Source organism: Equus asinus, chromosome 26, assembly GCF_041296235.1.
Source record: "Equus asinus isolate D_3611 breed Donkey chromosome 26, EquAss-T2T_v2, whole genome shotgun sequence".
Lineage (NCBI taxonomy): Eukaryota > Metazoa > Chordata > Mammalia > Perissodactyla > Equidae > Equus > Equus asinus.
The window spans coordinates 27,502,010-27,515,750 of record NC_091815.1 but is presented as its reverse complement, the minus strand read 5'-3'; positions in this window follow the sequence as shown (position 1 = coordinate 27,515,750).

The window sequence follows — 13,741 nt, the reverse complement described above, 5'->3', positions numbered from 1 at the left end:
ATTACTAAAGACATTAAAGTGACTTAATACCAAAAAAGAAAATTACAGACCAATATCACTGATGAACATCAATGCAAAAATCCTCAACAAAGTACTTGCAAATCGACTACAGTAGTACATTAAAAAGATCATCCACCAAGATCAAGTGGGATTTATTCCAGGGATACAGGGGTGGTTCAATATCCATAAATCAATCAACATTGTATGCCACATTAACAAATTGGAAGATAAACATCACGTGATCATCTCAATAGATGCAGAGAAAGCATTTGACAAGATAAGCATCTATTTATGATAAAAATTCTGTATAGGAGCCAGCCCTTTGGCATAGTAGTTAAGTTTGGTGCACCCCACTTCAGTGGCTCAGTTTCATGGGTTCAGATTCTGGGTGCTGACTTACGCCACTTGTCAGCCATGATGTGTCAGTGACCCACATACAAAAAATAAAGGAAGATTGGCGCAGATGTTAGCTCACAGCTAATCTTCCTCAAGCAAAAAAAAAAAAAAAAAAGAGGAAGATTGGCAACAGATGTTAGCTCAGGGCGACTCTTCCTCAGAAAGAAACCACAGAAAAACTATGAATAAAATGCGTATAGAAGGAAAGTACTTCAACATAATAAAGGTTATATATTGCAAACCCACAGCTAATATCATTCTCAATGGATAGAAACTGAAAGCTATCCCTCTAAGAACAGGAACCAGACAAGGATGACCACTATCACCACTCATATTTAACGTAGTATTGGAAGTCCTAGCCAGAGCAATCAAGTAAGGAAAAGAAATAAAAGGGATCCAGATTAGAAAGGAAGAAGTGAAACTGTCACTATTTGCAGGTAACACGATTTTATATACAAAATACCTTAAAGAATCCACCAAAAAAGTTTTAGAAATAGTAAATGAATATGATAAAGTTGCAGCATACAAAATCAAAGTGAAAAAATCTGTTGCATTTCTATACATTAACAATGAAGTAGCAGAAAGACAAATTAAGATACAGTCCCATTTTATTAATCCCCCAGAACACAATTGCAGCAAAAAGAGTAAAATACCTAAGAATAAATTTAACCAAAGAGGTGACAGACCTGTACGCTAAAGACTATAAAACATTGTTGAAAGAAAGTGAAAAAGACAGAAAGAAATGGAAAGATATTCCGTGATCTTTGATTGGAAAAATTAACAGAATTAAAATGTCCTTAATTCCTAAAGTAATCTACAGGTTCAATGCAATCCCTACCATAGTTCCAATGACATTTTTCACAGAAATAGAACAAAGAATAGTAAAATTTAGATGGAACAACAAAAGACCCCAAATAGCCAAAGCAATCTTGATAAAAAAGAACAAAGCAGGAAGTATCGTACTCCCTGAGTTCAAAATACACTACAAAGATATTCTAATCAAAACACCATGATACTGGCACAAAAACAGACACACAAGTTGATGGAACAGACTCTAGAGCCCAGAAATAAACCCACACATATATGGACAGCTAATTTTCGACAAGGGGGCTGAGAACATACAACAGAGAAAGGAAAGTCTCTTCAATAAGCGGTGTTGGGAAAACTGGCGAGCCACATGCAAAAGAATGAAAATAGACCGTTGTCTTACACCATACACAAATATTAACTCAAAATCAGTTAAAGATTTGAATGTAAGACCTGAAACCATGAAACTTCTAGAAGAAAACATAGGCAGTTTGCTCTTCTACAGCAGTCTTAGCAGCACAGTTTCAAGTACAAAGTCTGACTGGGCAAGGGAAACAACAGAAAAATAAACAAATGGGACTACATTAAACTAAAAACCTTCACAGCAAAGGAAATAATAAACAAAACAAAAAGACAAACAATTGGGAGAAGATACTTGCTAACAACATACCGGTTAAGTGGTTAACATCTGAAATATATTTAAAAATGGGCAAAAGATCTGAAGAGACATTTTTCCCAAGAATATATACAGATGGTCAACAGGCACATGAAAAGATGTTCAACATCACTAATTATTAGGGAAATGCAAATCAAAAATACAATGAGATATCACCTCATGTCCATCAGATCGCTATAATTAACAAGACAAGAAATAAGAAGTGTTGGAAAGGATGTGGAGAAAAGGTCACTGTCATACACTCCTGAGGGGAGTGCAAACTGGTGCAGCCACTATGGAAAACAATATGGAGATTCCTCAAAAAATTAAGAATAGAACTACCATACAATCTAGCTATTTCACTGCTGGGTAATTTATCCAAAGAACATGAAAACACAAGTGCGTAAAGATATGTTCGTCCCATGTTCATTGTGGCATTATTCACACTAGCCAAGACATGGAAACAACTTGGGTGTCCATCAAGAAATGAATGGATAAGAAGATGTGGTACATGTACACAATGGAATAGTACCCATCCATAAAAAAAGATGAAATCTTTACATTTGCAACAACATGGGTGGACCTTCAGGGTATTATGCTCAGCAAAATAAGTCAGAGGGAAAAGGTCAAATACTGTATGATCTCATTCATAAATGGAAGATAAGCACAAAAAACAAACAAATAGAGATTGGGTTGGTGGTTACCAGTGGGGAATAGGAGAGAGAGGAGGGTGAAAGGGGTTATTAGTCACATGTGTATGGTGATTGATGTTAATTAGTCTTTGGGTGGTGAACAGGATGTAATCCACACAGAAATTGAAATATGATGATGTACACCTGAAATTTATATAATGCTATAAAGCAATCTCACCTCAAAAAAAAAGATGCGTATGGTATGACACAGTGCCTGGTATGTGATGAGCCCTCAGTAAACATTCTTTCAATTCTTCCTTCTGTCATCCCATTTTCTCTCACTCTTGCCCATTTTCTCCTTCACCTACTTTTTCTTTAGCGACTTAGTCTAACCTCAGTGTAACCATTTAGCAAAGAAGGCCATGCTACACATCTCCTGTGATTCTGCTTCAGTGCTTCTTGGGACAGAGCCTGATATCCACATAAGGCAGCACACTGTAGTTACATGGAGAGGTCTGTTGCTTTTCAAAAACAGTCCTTTTATGTTCACTTAAAACTTATATATACTTCCTCAAAACTTAGACAAGCCAGTTCCAATTCTGCCCTCTTATTTTATACATTCATTTCCTTAGTTCATCCTTCTTCAGCCTTTCTCTTTACATCTTACAAATAAAGAAAGTACAGAGACAAAAGTAATGCCCAGGCCACAATAGGGAATCCTATTAACAAGATGAATTAGCAAGATGAATGCTATTTGGAAGACATTTCCTGAAGCCTGTTTCTCGGCCTGGCCTTCAGCAAAACCATTGAACTCTAGAACACATTCCCAGACCCCCAGGGACAATAATTGTGACAGAAGCCACACACCCTCTGAGTATTTCTGCCTTGGATTAAGACATTTTCCAGAATATTGTTCATAAGTTACTGCTACAAATCCTTCCATTCCTGGAAGTTAAGCCTCCCCCTATCATTTTCATCTCCAGCTGGCCTGCCAGGCCACTACCTAGAAAATGCCTCACCACCCTGATGACCAGGGCTCACCTTTGCCTAGCCCCAGATTTACAATCGCTCACACTTACTCAGCACTTACGATGTGTCAGGCAGTATCCTAGGGGCTGTACATGTAGCTACAGTCTTCACCAAAGAATCCCATAAATGATATCATCCCCATTTTTATGGATTAAAAAAACTGACAAAGAAGTTAAGTAATTTGCTCAACATCGCACAACTCCATAATTTTGCCTCATCTCCTTCCTAAATAAATGTTAATAATTTAAACTGGGCAGAGGACATCCTAAGAGTTCTGAGGTCTCTTGAATAAAATCGCCTTTCAGAATGATGTTTGCTTCCTCCATTTTCAGAACTTGCCAAACAGTCAGCATTTTGTTTTCCATCTTGCCCTTCACTTAGGCAACTGTGAAGCTGGATACCTGAGGGTTACTGTAAATATTCACTAAGATTACCCTTGGACCTCGTTATAAAAAGAAGTTAATCTTGTCAATTTTATATTTTCCTGTCAAACCTGAAGGGTAACTCAAGGGTCTCAAGGATTGGTGAGCTTGTTTTACAGAAGAAAGAGGATGCCTTCAAGGATCAACAGATAACAAGCCCCCAGCTGCCCTTGTAGCCCAGAAGTCAGATTGCCCAGGGGCTTATTGGGAGTGAAACAAACATGGATTACCCCTTTCTTTCTCCAAAACTCCTCAATATCAAACCCCTTAGCTTTATGAAACCCCCTACTTTCTTCTCTTGTTAAATCAGATTTGAGAGAACCCATGCAACTGCCTTCTTGTCTTAGGAAATTCAAATAAATCTTTCTCCATCTCCAAGTACTGATGTCTCAGTGTTTGGCTTACTGTGCATCAGGCACACAAACTTGAGATTAAGGTGTTCTGTATCATCTGTTCCCTGACACCACTCACAATTGCACATCCCTCCATAAAAGCTTGCTTTTATGAACTTCTATCTCTTTAGAGAAGAAACACAGTTCAGGTTCCTTGTTCTCATGAAAAGTCATTTTTACTTAATTGTCAGCTATTTGAAAAGCTATTCTCTAGCCATAAAAAGAGTGAACTATTTAAATAAAGTGTAACACTAAGGAAGGAGAGTTCCTACAATGGTCACAAAGGGGAGGAGACTCCAAATGCAGAAACAGTCACAAGGCACACCCAGAGTTTTCGGCCTTTTAATAATGGCAGCCCCACCTATCTCTTTCCATGCCTGTTGGTATCCTACTTCTTTCTGAGCCTGCCCCTTCCTGGCCTTGTCTTCTTAGACCAATTAATGGCCTGGGCCCAAACAAGATCACCCAGCATTGAGTTTTGTGGGTGGAGGGAGCAGAGAAGGGAGTAAAGTGTTCAGCTTATAGGGGACCTGACTCACCTGTGTATGTATCATTTGCGCAGGGAATGGATTAGTGAAGGGCTGCTCTGCAGGACTCACGGTTTAATGAGTCACACTTCCTCAATGCTGTCTGACAGCAAAGGGTTGGATGTGGGGGGCATCACAGCTTTCTCCATTTAGGCATTAGTCTGTCCCTCCTTCTCCCTCTGTTGGGTTACATTCCTCTATCCATAGGTCACTTATTTACTGAGTTGGTTTTGGGGGGATCTGTTGAATTCCTTAAAGCCCCAAGCACTCAATTCAGTTCGAGAGTGTCTGTCATCTTAGTGATGACCAGACACAAATATCTTTTAAAGGCTCTGCAGTAAATTTGAACAAGAACCTTCACATCACCAACAATCCCTCTAAGTACCACTGAACTACTCACAAGAAGAGAATAGAACTTACAGTCTGCTTGGAACCTTGCTATTTGCACCTCACCTAATGCTCACAATGACTCTTTGACATTGGGTTTACTATCCCTATTTTGCAAACGAGAAACCAAAACTCCAGGAAGTCAATTAACTTGACCCTTGTCCAAGAACTGGGAAAAGATGGAACCAGGATCCAGACTCACATATTTCTGAATCTAAAGCTCATGTTCTCATGCCACACCATCCTACATATTAGAAATCAAAGAATTGAGAGATGACTGCTTCTAAGAAAATATTCATAAAAGGCTTCAATGAAGAGACAGGATCTGAAATGGGTCTTAGAATGAAGAATAATTCAGGAGGCTGAACAAGAGCGTGTAGGGGAAGAAGACAAATCCTCTAGCCTCTGTGTCCTTCTGGCTGGGCTATGAATTAAATTCACATGAGACAGAATAACAGGAGAAAATCAAACAAAATTTTGTAACATGTATACATGGGAGAAACCCAAGAAACTGTACAACTCATCAAAATGGTGGAGGCTGTTACCTTAAATACTATCTTCAGGTAAAGACAAAGGAGGATATTTGGTCTGGGGGCAGTAAGTTATGGGAGATTACCAGAAAAGCACAGTAAAGATGAGTAAGCTTATTATGCAGACTTAAGTCCTTGCTTTCTGCATTGATAAGAGTTTCTAGAGATATGGTAATCCCCCCTTCTTCCTGGTACAGAGAGTGAGATTCCTTTACAGATGGAGATTTCCCTCAGAAATGTAAACATCTCTTACAAAGGACAAATACTACTTTTCAGGACTTCTCCCATGTCTGCAGCTTTTAAAAGTAACCAGCCCAAAATAATCCTCATGCCAAAGAGACATGTTGTAGTGTGGCCAATTCTGACCCCCCACAGTCCTGCCTTTGAAACTTTAAAAATTTTCATAATCCTTTGAAACTTAAAGAAGCTTCATGGGCCAGAAGCTGAGTGGTAGATTGTTCCATATCATTGAACACATTTCTTAGTCCTGATAACAGATCAGTTTGGTTAAATTCATTTTAGAAGGTGGTGATTCAGGTGGGGCCCAAAGTTAGGCTATATTGTGGAAGCAAGCAATCAGGTATTTGATAAGAAGTATTTCTATGGAAATAAGATGAAAACCAAGGTTAATGGTTGGAGCAAATTATAAACCAGTTTCTGAGTTCTGGGACAGCCAGTTAAGATTTCTAGATGTCAGTGTGGAAGCATCTTTTGCAGCTTAAAATGTCTCTGATGATGTCATTAAGTGTTCAGGTATCCTTTTGAGTGACTTACACAGCAACGGGAATTCTATCGTGGTGATCTCTCTTAAGTTTATATCAAGTTGTCTGGCTTCATTTGCAGGGCTTTAGGAACAAGGGTGGTTTAAGTTCTCAATGGTTTCAAATAAAGTTTGTGGGGAAAAAATTGAAAATGTTAGCTTGGATATTTGTAGTCAGATACTTCATGAGACTAGAAGAATTCAGGATCCAGTCCAGTTTACAAGTAGAAAACAAAAACCTCAAAGACAAGTGACAGAACTAGGATCTAATATCCAAAGATGTGTATTATGGTTTTTACTGAAAAATAGTCTTTCTCTCTAAAATCACCCTCATTCTTACCAAAGATAGCCAAATTAAGACTGATTGGTTTGCAAAGTAGGTGTAGTTTCAATAAATAGGCCCGATCATTTACATAAGTACAGGAAGAATAGCAATTGATCATATAGGCTCTTTTAAACTTGCTTTGCTAGAATTTTTTATAAGGAATTCCAGATTGAACTTCAAAAGCCTCTTGATGCCAGACAAAGCCTGTAATACCTACAGATTTGGGTGAATTTTTCTCTTCTCGAGTTCCCCCAAATATTTCAAGGTTCCAGGCACCTGCCAGTAAGTGACCTTCATTACTTACCCAGTAATGTTGCTGGGAACCCTGTAAATAAGGTACCAAGCCAACATTTCCAAGTGGCTTTGTTCCATAATGTCCAATCTTTCTTTCTCAAAAGCTGTCTGGTCATATCTGACTCAATGCCTGTTTCTCTCAAACATGACATCATATTAAAAGCTTTGGTAAAATAACCAATGTTTCCAATTGTGTCCTGTTATAAGGAGGACAGATTCTTAGTGAACTTATGAGAATAACTATATTGCCATGAAAATAATAATACTGTGAGTTTCCAAATTCTGGATGGATCAAGTAGGAAGAAAAAGATAAATGTTTAAATTTTTTTTACAAAGGTATAATTTAACAAGTTGCTATCAGTCATAGTTAGCTTAAGAAAAAAGAGAAAAAGGTTTTCTTAAATCTGAAAATAAAGCATTTAAAAATCACTAATATTGCAAAAATAATAAAGTCGTAAAAGTTATAATCATTCTCATCTCTTCACTCAGTCCTGTGTAAAGGATTTTTGCTGAGTCTTCTTTTAGCAGTTTTATGTGGTCATCAGATTCTCCATTAGAGTTTTGCAATTTCCTACCCAGTTCAGTTTTATAAACTGAAAGTTTGTCAGAAGCCTGTATTTTAGAATGCATGAGATTACTTTCCATGACTATCTAAAGATGAAAGCATTTGTAAAAGTAGAGTAAAAACAACTGTCTGAAAATGACAAAAAACTTAAAAATGACAATTGACAAAGAAACATTGAATCCAGTTTTCCATTATGTCTCTTGACTTTGCCTGGTGATTGAGGGTGATAGGTACAGTGATGATTCCCAGAAGTTTGCAAGGTTTTTGTTAAGGCTTATATTATTTGCCCAGTGAAGTGTGTGCCTTGACTACTGGAGTTTGTGGGAGGTACACCCTAGCTGGGAAACATATTTTCTAACAGTTTCTTTGTCACTGTGAAGGCATCAGCTTTGAGGTAAGGAAAGGCTTTAACCCATTTGGAAAACATATATACAACAACAGGAAATTATTATTAACCCATACTGAGAGGCAGTTGAATGAAGTCCAGCTGCAGGTGTTCAAAGAAGCCAGAGGGTGAAGTTCTGAGACCTCTAGGGAGAAAATCCTTTTTCCTATTTTGAGTGAAGGTATAAAAAAACCGAAAAATGAGGTTTTCCTGGGAGCCAGGAAGAATTAAGCAGTCGTCTTGGGTTTCCCATGGCTCTGACTCTTTGTTTAATTCACAGCCTTCATTTACTCGTCTTAATTTCTCTGATTCAGGAGCAGACTGTTGCCATGTTACAAGGTCATCAGGATGGTGAAAAGTCTGGCAATGAGGAATCCTTGTTTTAAGAAGCAGAATAGACTTCAACCACATGTACCACAGTCTTGAAAGATTCTGTTGTGGCTGCCTTTCATAAAAGTCAGCTAGGGCATTTCCCTGCACTCAGATTCAGTCCTTTTAGTGTGGCCCTCAATTTTGATGATAGACAACATTTTATACTAGGGCATGTCAGACTTTCAGAAATTTCACACTATTTGTGGAACTCTTCTAACATATACAGGTACAACATAAGGAAGGCTTAATGTTACTTCTTATTTGACAGAGCTTCCCATGTAATTTAACATATCAAATAATCCTAATTAGTTTAACATCTCTCTTTTTATAAGGAAACAAAATAAAGTCTTTGAAATGTTCCAGGGGTCCTCTAAAAACATCAAAGTTAGTTGAGATTAAAAGATTTTATTTAGAATTTGCTTTTAGGAAGACTGTCAAAAATATCAAAAGGGTTAGACCAAGAGTGACATCAGCCTCATGTGTGAGGAGTCTATTCTTCCCTCAGTCTCTCCCCTTGCAATGAAAGTGACATTCATGAACCCACAGAGGACATTCACACAACCCAATAGACATCTGAGAGATTCACAAAGCCATAAGTCTAAAGTGGGGTTGCTGGATACACCTGGGAGCCAGTGGAAGGTGGTAGGGAGATTTCCTCTCACTCTCTGAACAGCAGTGATATAGGGCATGGGATCTCACTGGCAGTGATTGCAGGACACTAAATGGAGAGGGTGGAAAGGGCAGCCATCCATGGGAATGCTTGCACTCTTTGAGTTGCCCCCAGCCTATAGGAATGCTCCACACCAAGGCAGGTAAGGAGTTGCAGGATATTCCACACCAAGCTGAGCAGACCAAGCCAACAGACAGTTAGTGCAGAGCAGGGGTGTGGGATTACACACACAATAGGAAGCACCTCTACCCACCTCCCAGCAGGCGCACCAGCTCACCCAGTAAGACAGAACAGGAGATCCCTGCCAGAATGCCTGCACATACATGTGTAAAGCAGCAGCACTGGGCAAACACGCATAGGCCCTGTTGGCAAAACTTCCAACGAACGGACACATCTGCCATGGGTGGTAGAGGACTCAGAAGACACAGCTCTTACCCCTGGCAGTGCTGGCAGGTGGGAACTGCCACCAGATGCTACCACTATGTGATAGCAAAAGTCCACCCCATCAACTAGCATGAGGAGGTATATTAACACTCAAGACCAGAAGGAACATGACAAGTACCCAGAAATCAATCCTGAAGTCACAAAAATTTACAATCTAAATGAAAGAGGATTCAAGATAGCTGTCATAAGTAAACTAAATGAGTTCCAAGAAAACTCTGAAAGACAGTTTAATCATCTCAGGAAGAAAATTAATGAACAGAGGGAATACTTCACAAGAGATTGAAAGTATAAAAAACACCAGTCAGAAATGTTGGAGATGAAAAACAGAATGTTGGACATAAAGGAAAATCTGGAGTCCTTAAAAAATAGAGCTGACATTATGGACTAGATAATGAGTAATTTAGAGGACTGAAATATAGAAATGCTGCAGAGGGAGGAGGGGAGAGAAGTAAGACTAAATGGAAATGAAGAAATTTCCCTAGAATATCCACCTTGATTAGGAAACACAACATAAGGACCATAGGTATTACAGAGGGAGAAGAGAGGGGATAGGAGCAGAGAGCGTGTTCAAAGAAATAATAGCTGAGAACTTCCAAAACATGTGGACGGAGCTGGACTTACATGTGTACAAAGCTAATAGAACTCCTAATTTAATCAATGTAAAAAGACCTTCTCCAGGGCATATATTAGTGAAACTGGCAAAAGTCAATGACTAAGAAAAAATATGAAGGGCAGCAAGGCAGAATAAAATAACCTACAATGGAACCCCTATCAGGCTTTCAGCAGATTTTTCATCAGAAAACTTACAGGCTAGGAGAGTGGAATGATATATTCCAAATTCTGAAAGAGAAAATCTTTCAGCCAAGAATGCTCCATGCTGCGAAAATATCCTTCAGATATGATGGAGAAAGAAAAATTTCCCCAGATAAGCAAAAGCTGTGGGAGTTCATTGCCACAAGAGTCCCCACACAAAGAATGATCAAGAAGGCCTTCGTACCTGAAAAGAAAAAGAAAGAGTTAACAAAACATCAAGCAAGGAGATAAATAGAAAAGACAAAATGAGAAAATTGCAGCTCTGTATCAGAACAGGTTAATAAACAATTATAATTGTAAAGATAAAGGGAAGGAAAGTATGGAAAACACTATATCACTTCACTTTGATCACAAACTGACAAGACAAAATGTAATAAGTTGTGACAACAGTAACTTAGATGGGGAATAGGAAAGGGATGTAACCTGCTTAGAGTAAGGAAATAAGAGACCATGAGATAATGGAGTATCTCATCTACGTGATCTTTTATACAAACTTTATGATAACCACTAAACAAAAAATCAGAACATAGACTCACACGAGAAATAAAGAGAAAATCAAGAAAAACATCATAGAGAAACACCAAACGGAAGTGACACGTCAGAAACACATGGGATGAGAAAGAAGGAAAATACAGAGAAACCAGAAAAAAGTGATAAAATGGCAGTGTTAAAGCCCTCATATATCAATAATCACTGTAAGTGTAAATGGATGGAATTCTCCAATCAAAAGACAGAGTGTTACTGGATGTATTAAAAACCGAACCCAACAATATGCTGTCTCCAGGAAAGACATCTCAACCCTAGAGATAAACATAGGCTCAGAGGCAAGGGATGGAAGATAATCCTCCAAACTAATGGCAAAGAAAAGAAAGCAGCTGTTGCCATACTTATATAAGGCAAAGCATACTTCAAGATAAAACTGGTAAAGAGAGACATAGAGGGGCAGTATATAATGATAAAAGAGGCTCTCCACCAAGAAGGTGTAACACTTGTAAACGTGTATGCACTGATCACAGGAGCACCAAATTACATAAAGCAACTATTAAGAAATCCGAAAGGAGATATCAATGAGAACACAGTAATAATAGGGGACATCAACACCCCACTTACATCAATGAATAGAACATCTGGACAAAAAGTCAACAAGGAGATAGTGGACTTAAACGAAAAACTAGACCAGATGTTAATGTATAAAATCATATCATCTGCAAAGAGTGAGAGTTTCACTTCTTAAGTGCCTATTTTGATTCCTTTATTTCTTTTTCCTATTATTATTCCTATATTCCTTATCCTTATTCCTATATATTATATATATATAATATAGTACTCTCTCTCTATAATATATATATTTATATATATAATATAGCACTCTCTTTCTCTAATATATATATATATATAAAATGTAGCACTCTACCCCAAAAAAGCAGAATATACGTTCTTCTCAAGTGCACATGGAACATTCTCAAGAATAGACCATATATTGGGAAACAACTCAAACATCAAAAAATTTAAGAAGATTGAAATCATATCTACTATCTATTCTGAACATAATGCCATGAAACTAGAAATCAATTACAAGAAAAAAGCTGTAAAAGGAACAAAAATGTGGAGACCAAAGATCATGCTACTGAACAAGCAATGGGTCATTAAAGAAATAAAGGGAGAAATAAAAAAATATTTGGAGAAAAAGGAGAACAAAAACACACCATACCAACACTTATGGGATGCAGCAAAAGTGGTCCTAAGACGGAAATGCATAGCAGTACAGGCCCACGTTAACAAACAAGAAACAGCTCAAATAAACAATCTTACACTACACCTAACAGAATTAGAAAAAGAAGAACAAGCCAAGCCCAAACTCAGCAGAAGGAGGGAAATAATGAAAATTAGAGGAGAATTAAATGAAACTGAAACAAAAGACTTGAAAAAAGATCAATGAAGCAAGGAGCTGTTTCTTTGAGAGGATAAACAAAATTGACAAACCCTTAGCCAGACTCACTAAGAAAAAAAGAGAGAAGGATGATATAAATAAAATTAGAAATGAAAGAGGAGAAATTATAACAGATACCACAGAAATACAATAGATTATAAGGTAATACTATGAAAAGCTGTATGCCAACCAACTGGACAATCTAGAAGAAATAGACAAATTCTTAGACTCTTAAAACCTCCCTAAACTGAATCAAGAAGAAACAGAGAATCTGAATAGACCAATCACAAGTAAAGAGATCAAAACAGTAATCAAAAACCTCCCCCCAAATAAAAGTCCAGGACCAGATGGCTTTTTGGGAGAATTCTACCGAACATTCAAAGACAATTTATTACCTATTCTTCTCAAACTATATCAAAATTTGAGAAAGAAATATTCCTAACACATTCTACAAGGCCAAAATCATCCTGATCCCAAAAACAGACAAGGACAACACAAAGAAGGAAAATTACAGGCCAATATCACTAATGAACCTAGATGCAAAAATCCTCAACCAAATATTGGCAAACCAAATATAGCAATACATTAAAAAGTTCATACACCATTATGAAGTTGGATTCATACCAGGGACACAGGGGTGGTTCAATATCTACAAATCAGTCAACGTGACACACCATATTAACAAAAGGAGGAAGGAAACCCACATAATCATTTCTATAGAAGCAGAGAAATCATTTGACAAGATCCAACGTCCATTCATGATAAAAACTCTCAATAAAATGGGTATGGAAGGAAAATACTTCAACATAATAAAGACCATATATGACAAACCCACTACCAGCATCATACTCAATGGGGAAAAACTGAAAGCCATCCCGCTGAGAACAGGAACAAGACAAGAGTGCCCTCTCTCACTACTCTTATTCAGCATGGTACTAGAGGTTTTGGCCTGAGCAGTTTGGCAGGAAAAAGAAATAAAGCAATCAAAAATAGGCACTTAAGAAGTGAAACTCTCACTCTTTGCAGATGATATGATTTTATACATAGAAAACCCTAAAGAATCCATCAGAAAACTATTACAAATAAAAACTACAGCAAAGTTTCAGGGTAACAAATCAATTTAAAAAATCAGTTGCATCCCTATACACTAACAATAAAGCAGCAGAAAGAGAAATCAAGAATACAATCCCATTTGCAATCACAACAAAGAGAACAAAATACCCAGGAATAAACTTAACCAAAGAGTTGAAAGACCTGTACACTGAAAACTATAAGACATTATTGAAGCAAACTGAAGAAGACATGAAGAAATGGATAGATATTCCATGTTCATGGGTCAGAAGAATAAACATAGTTAAAATGTTCATACTACCTAGGAGCAATCTATAGATTCAGTGCAATCCCAA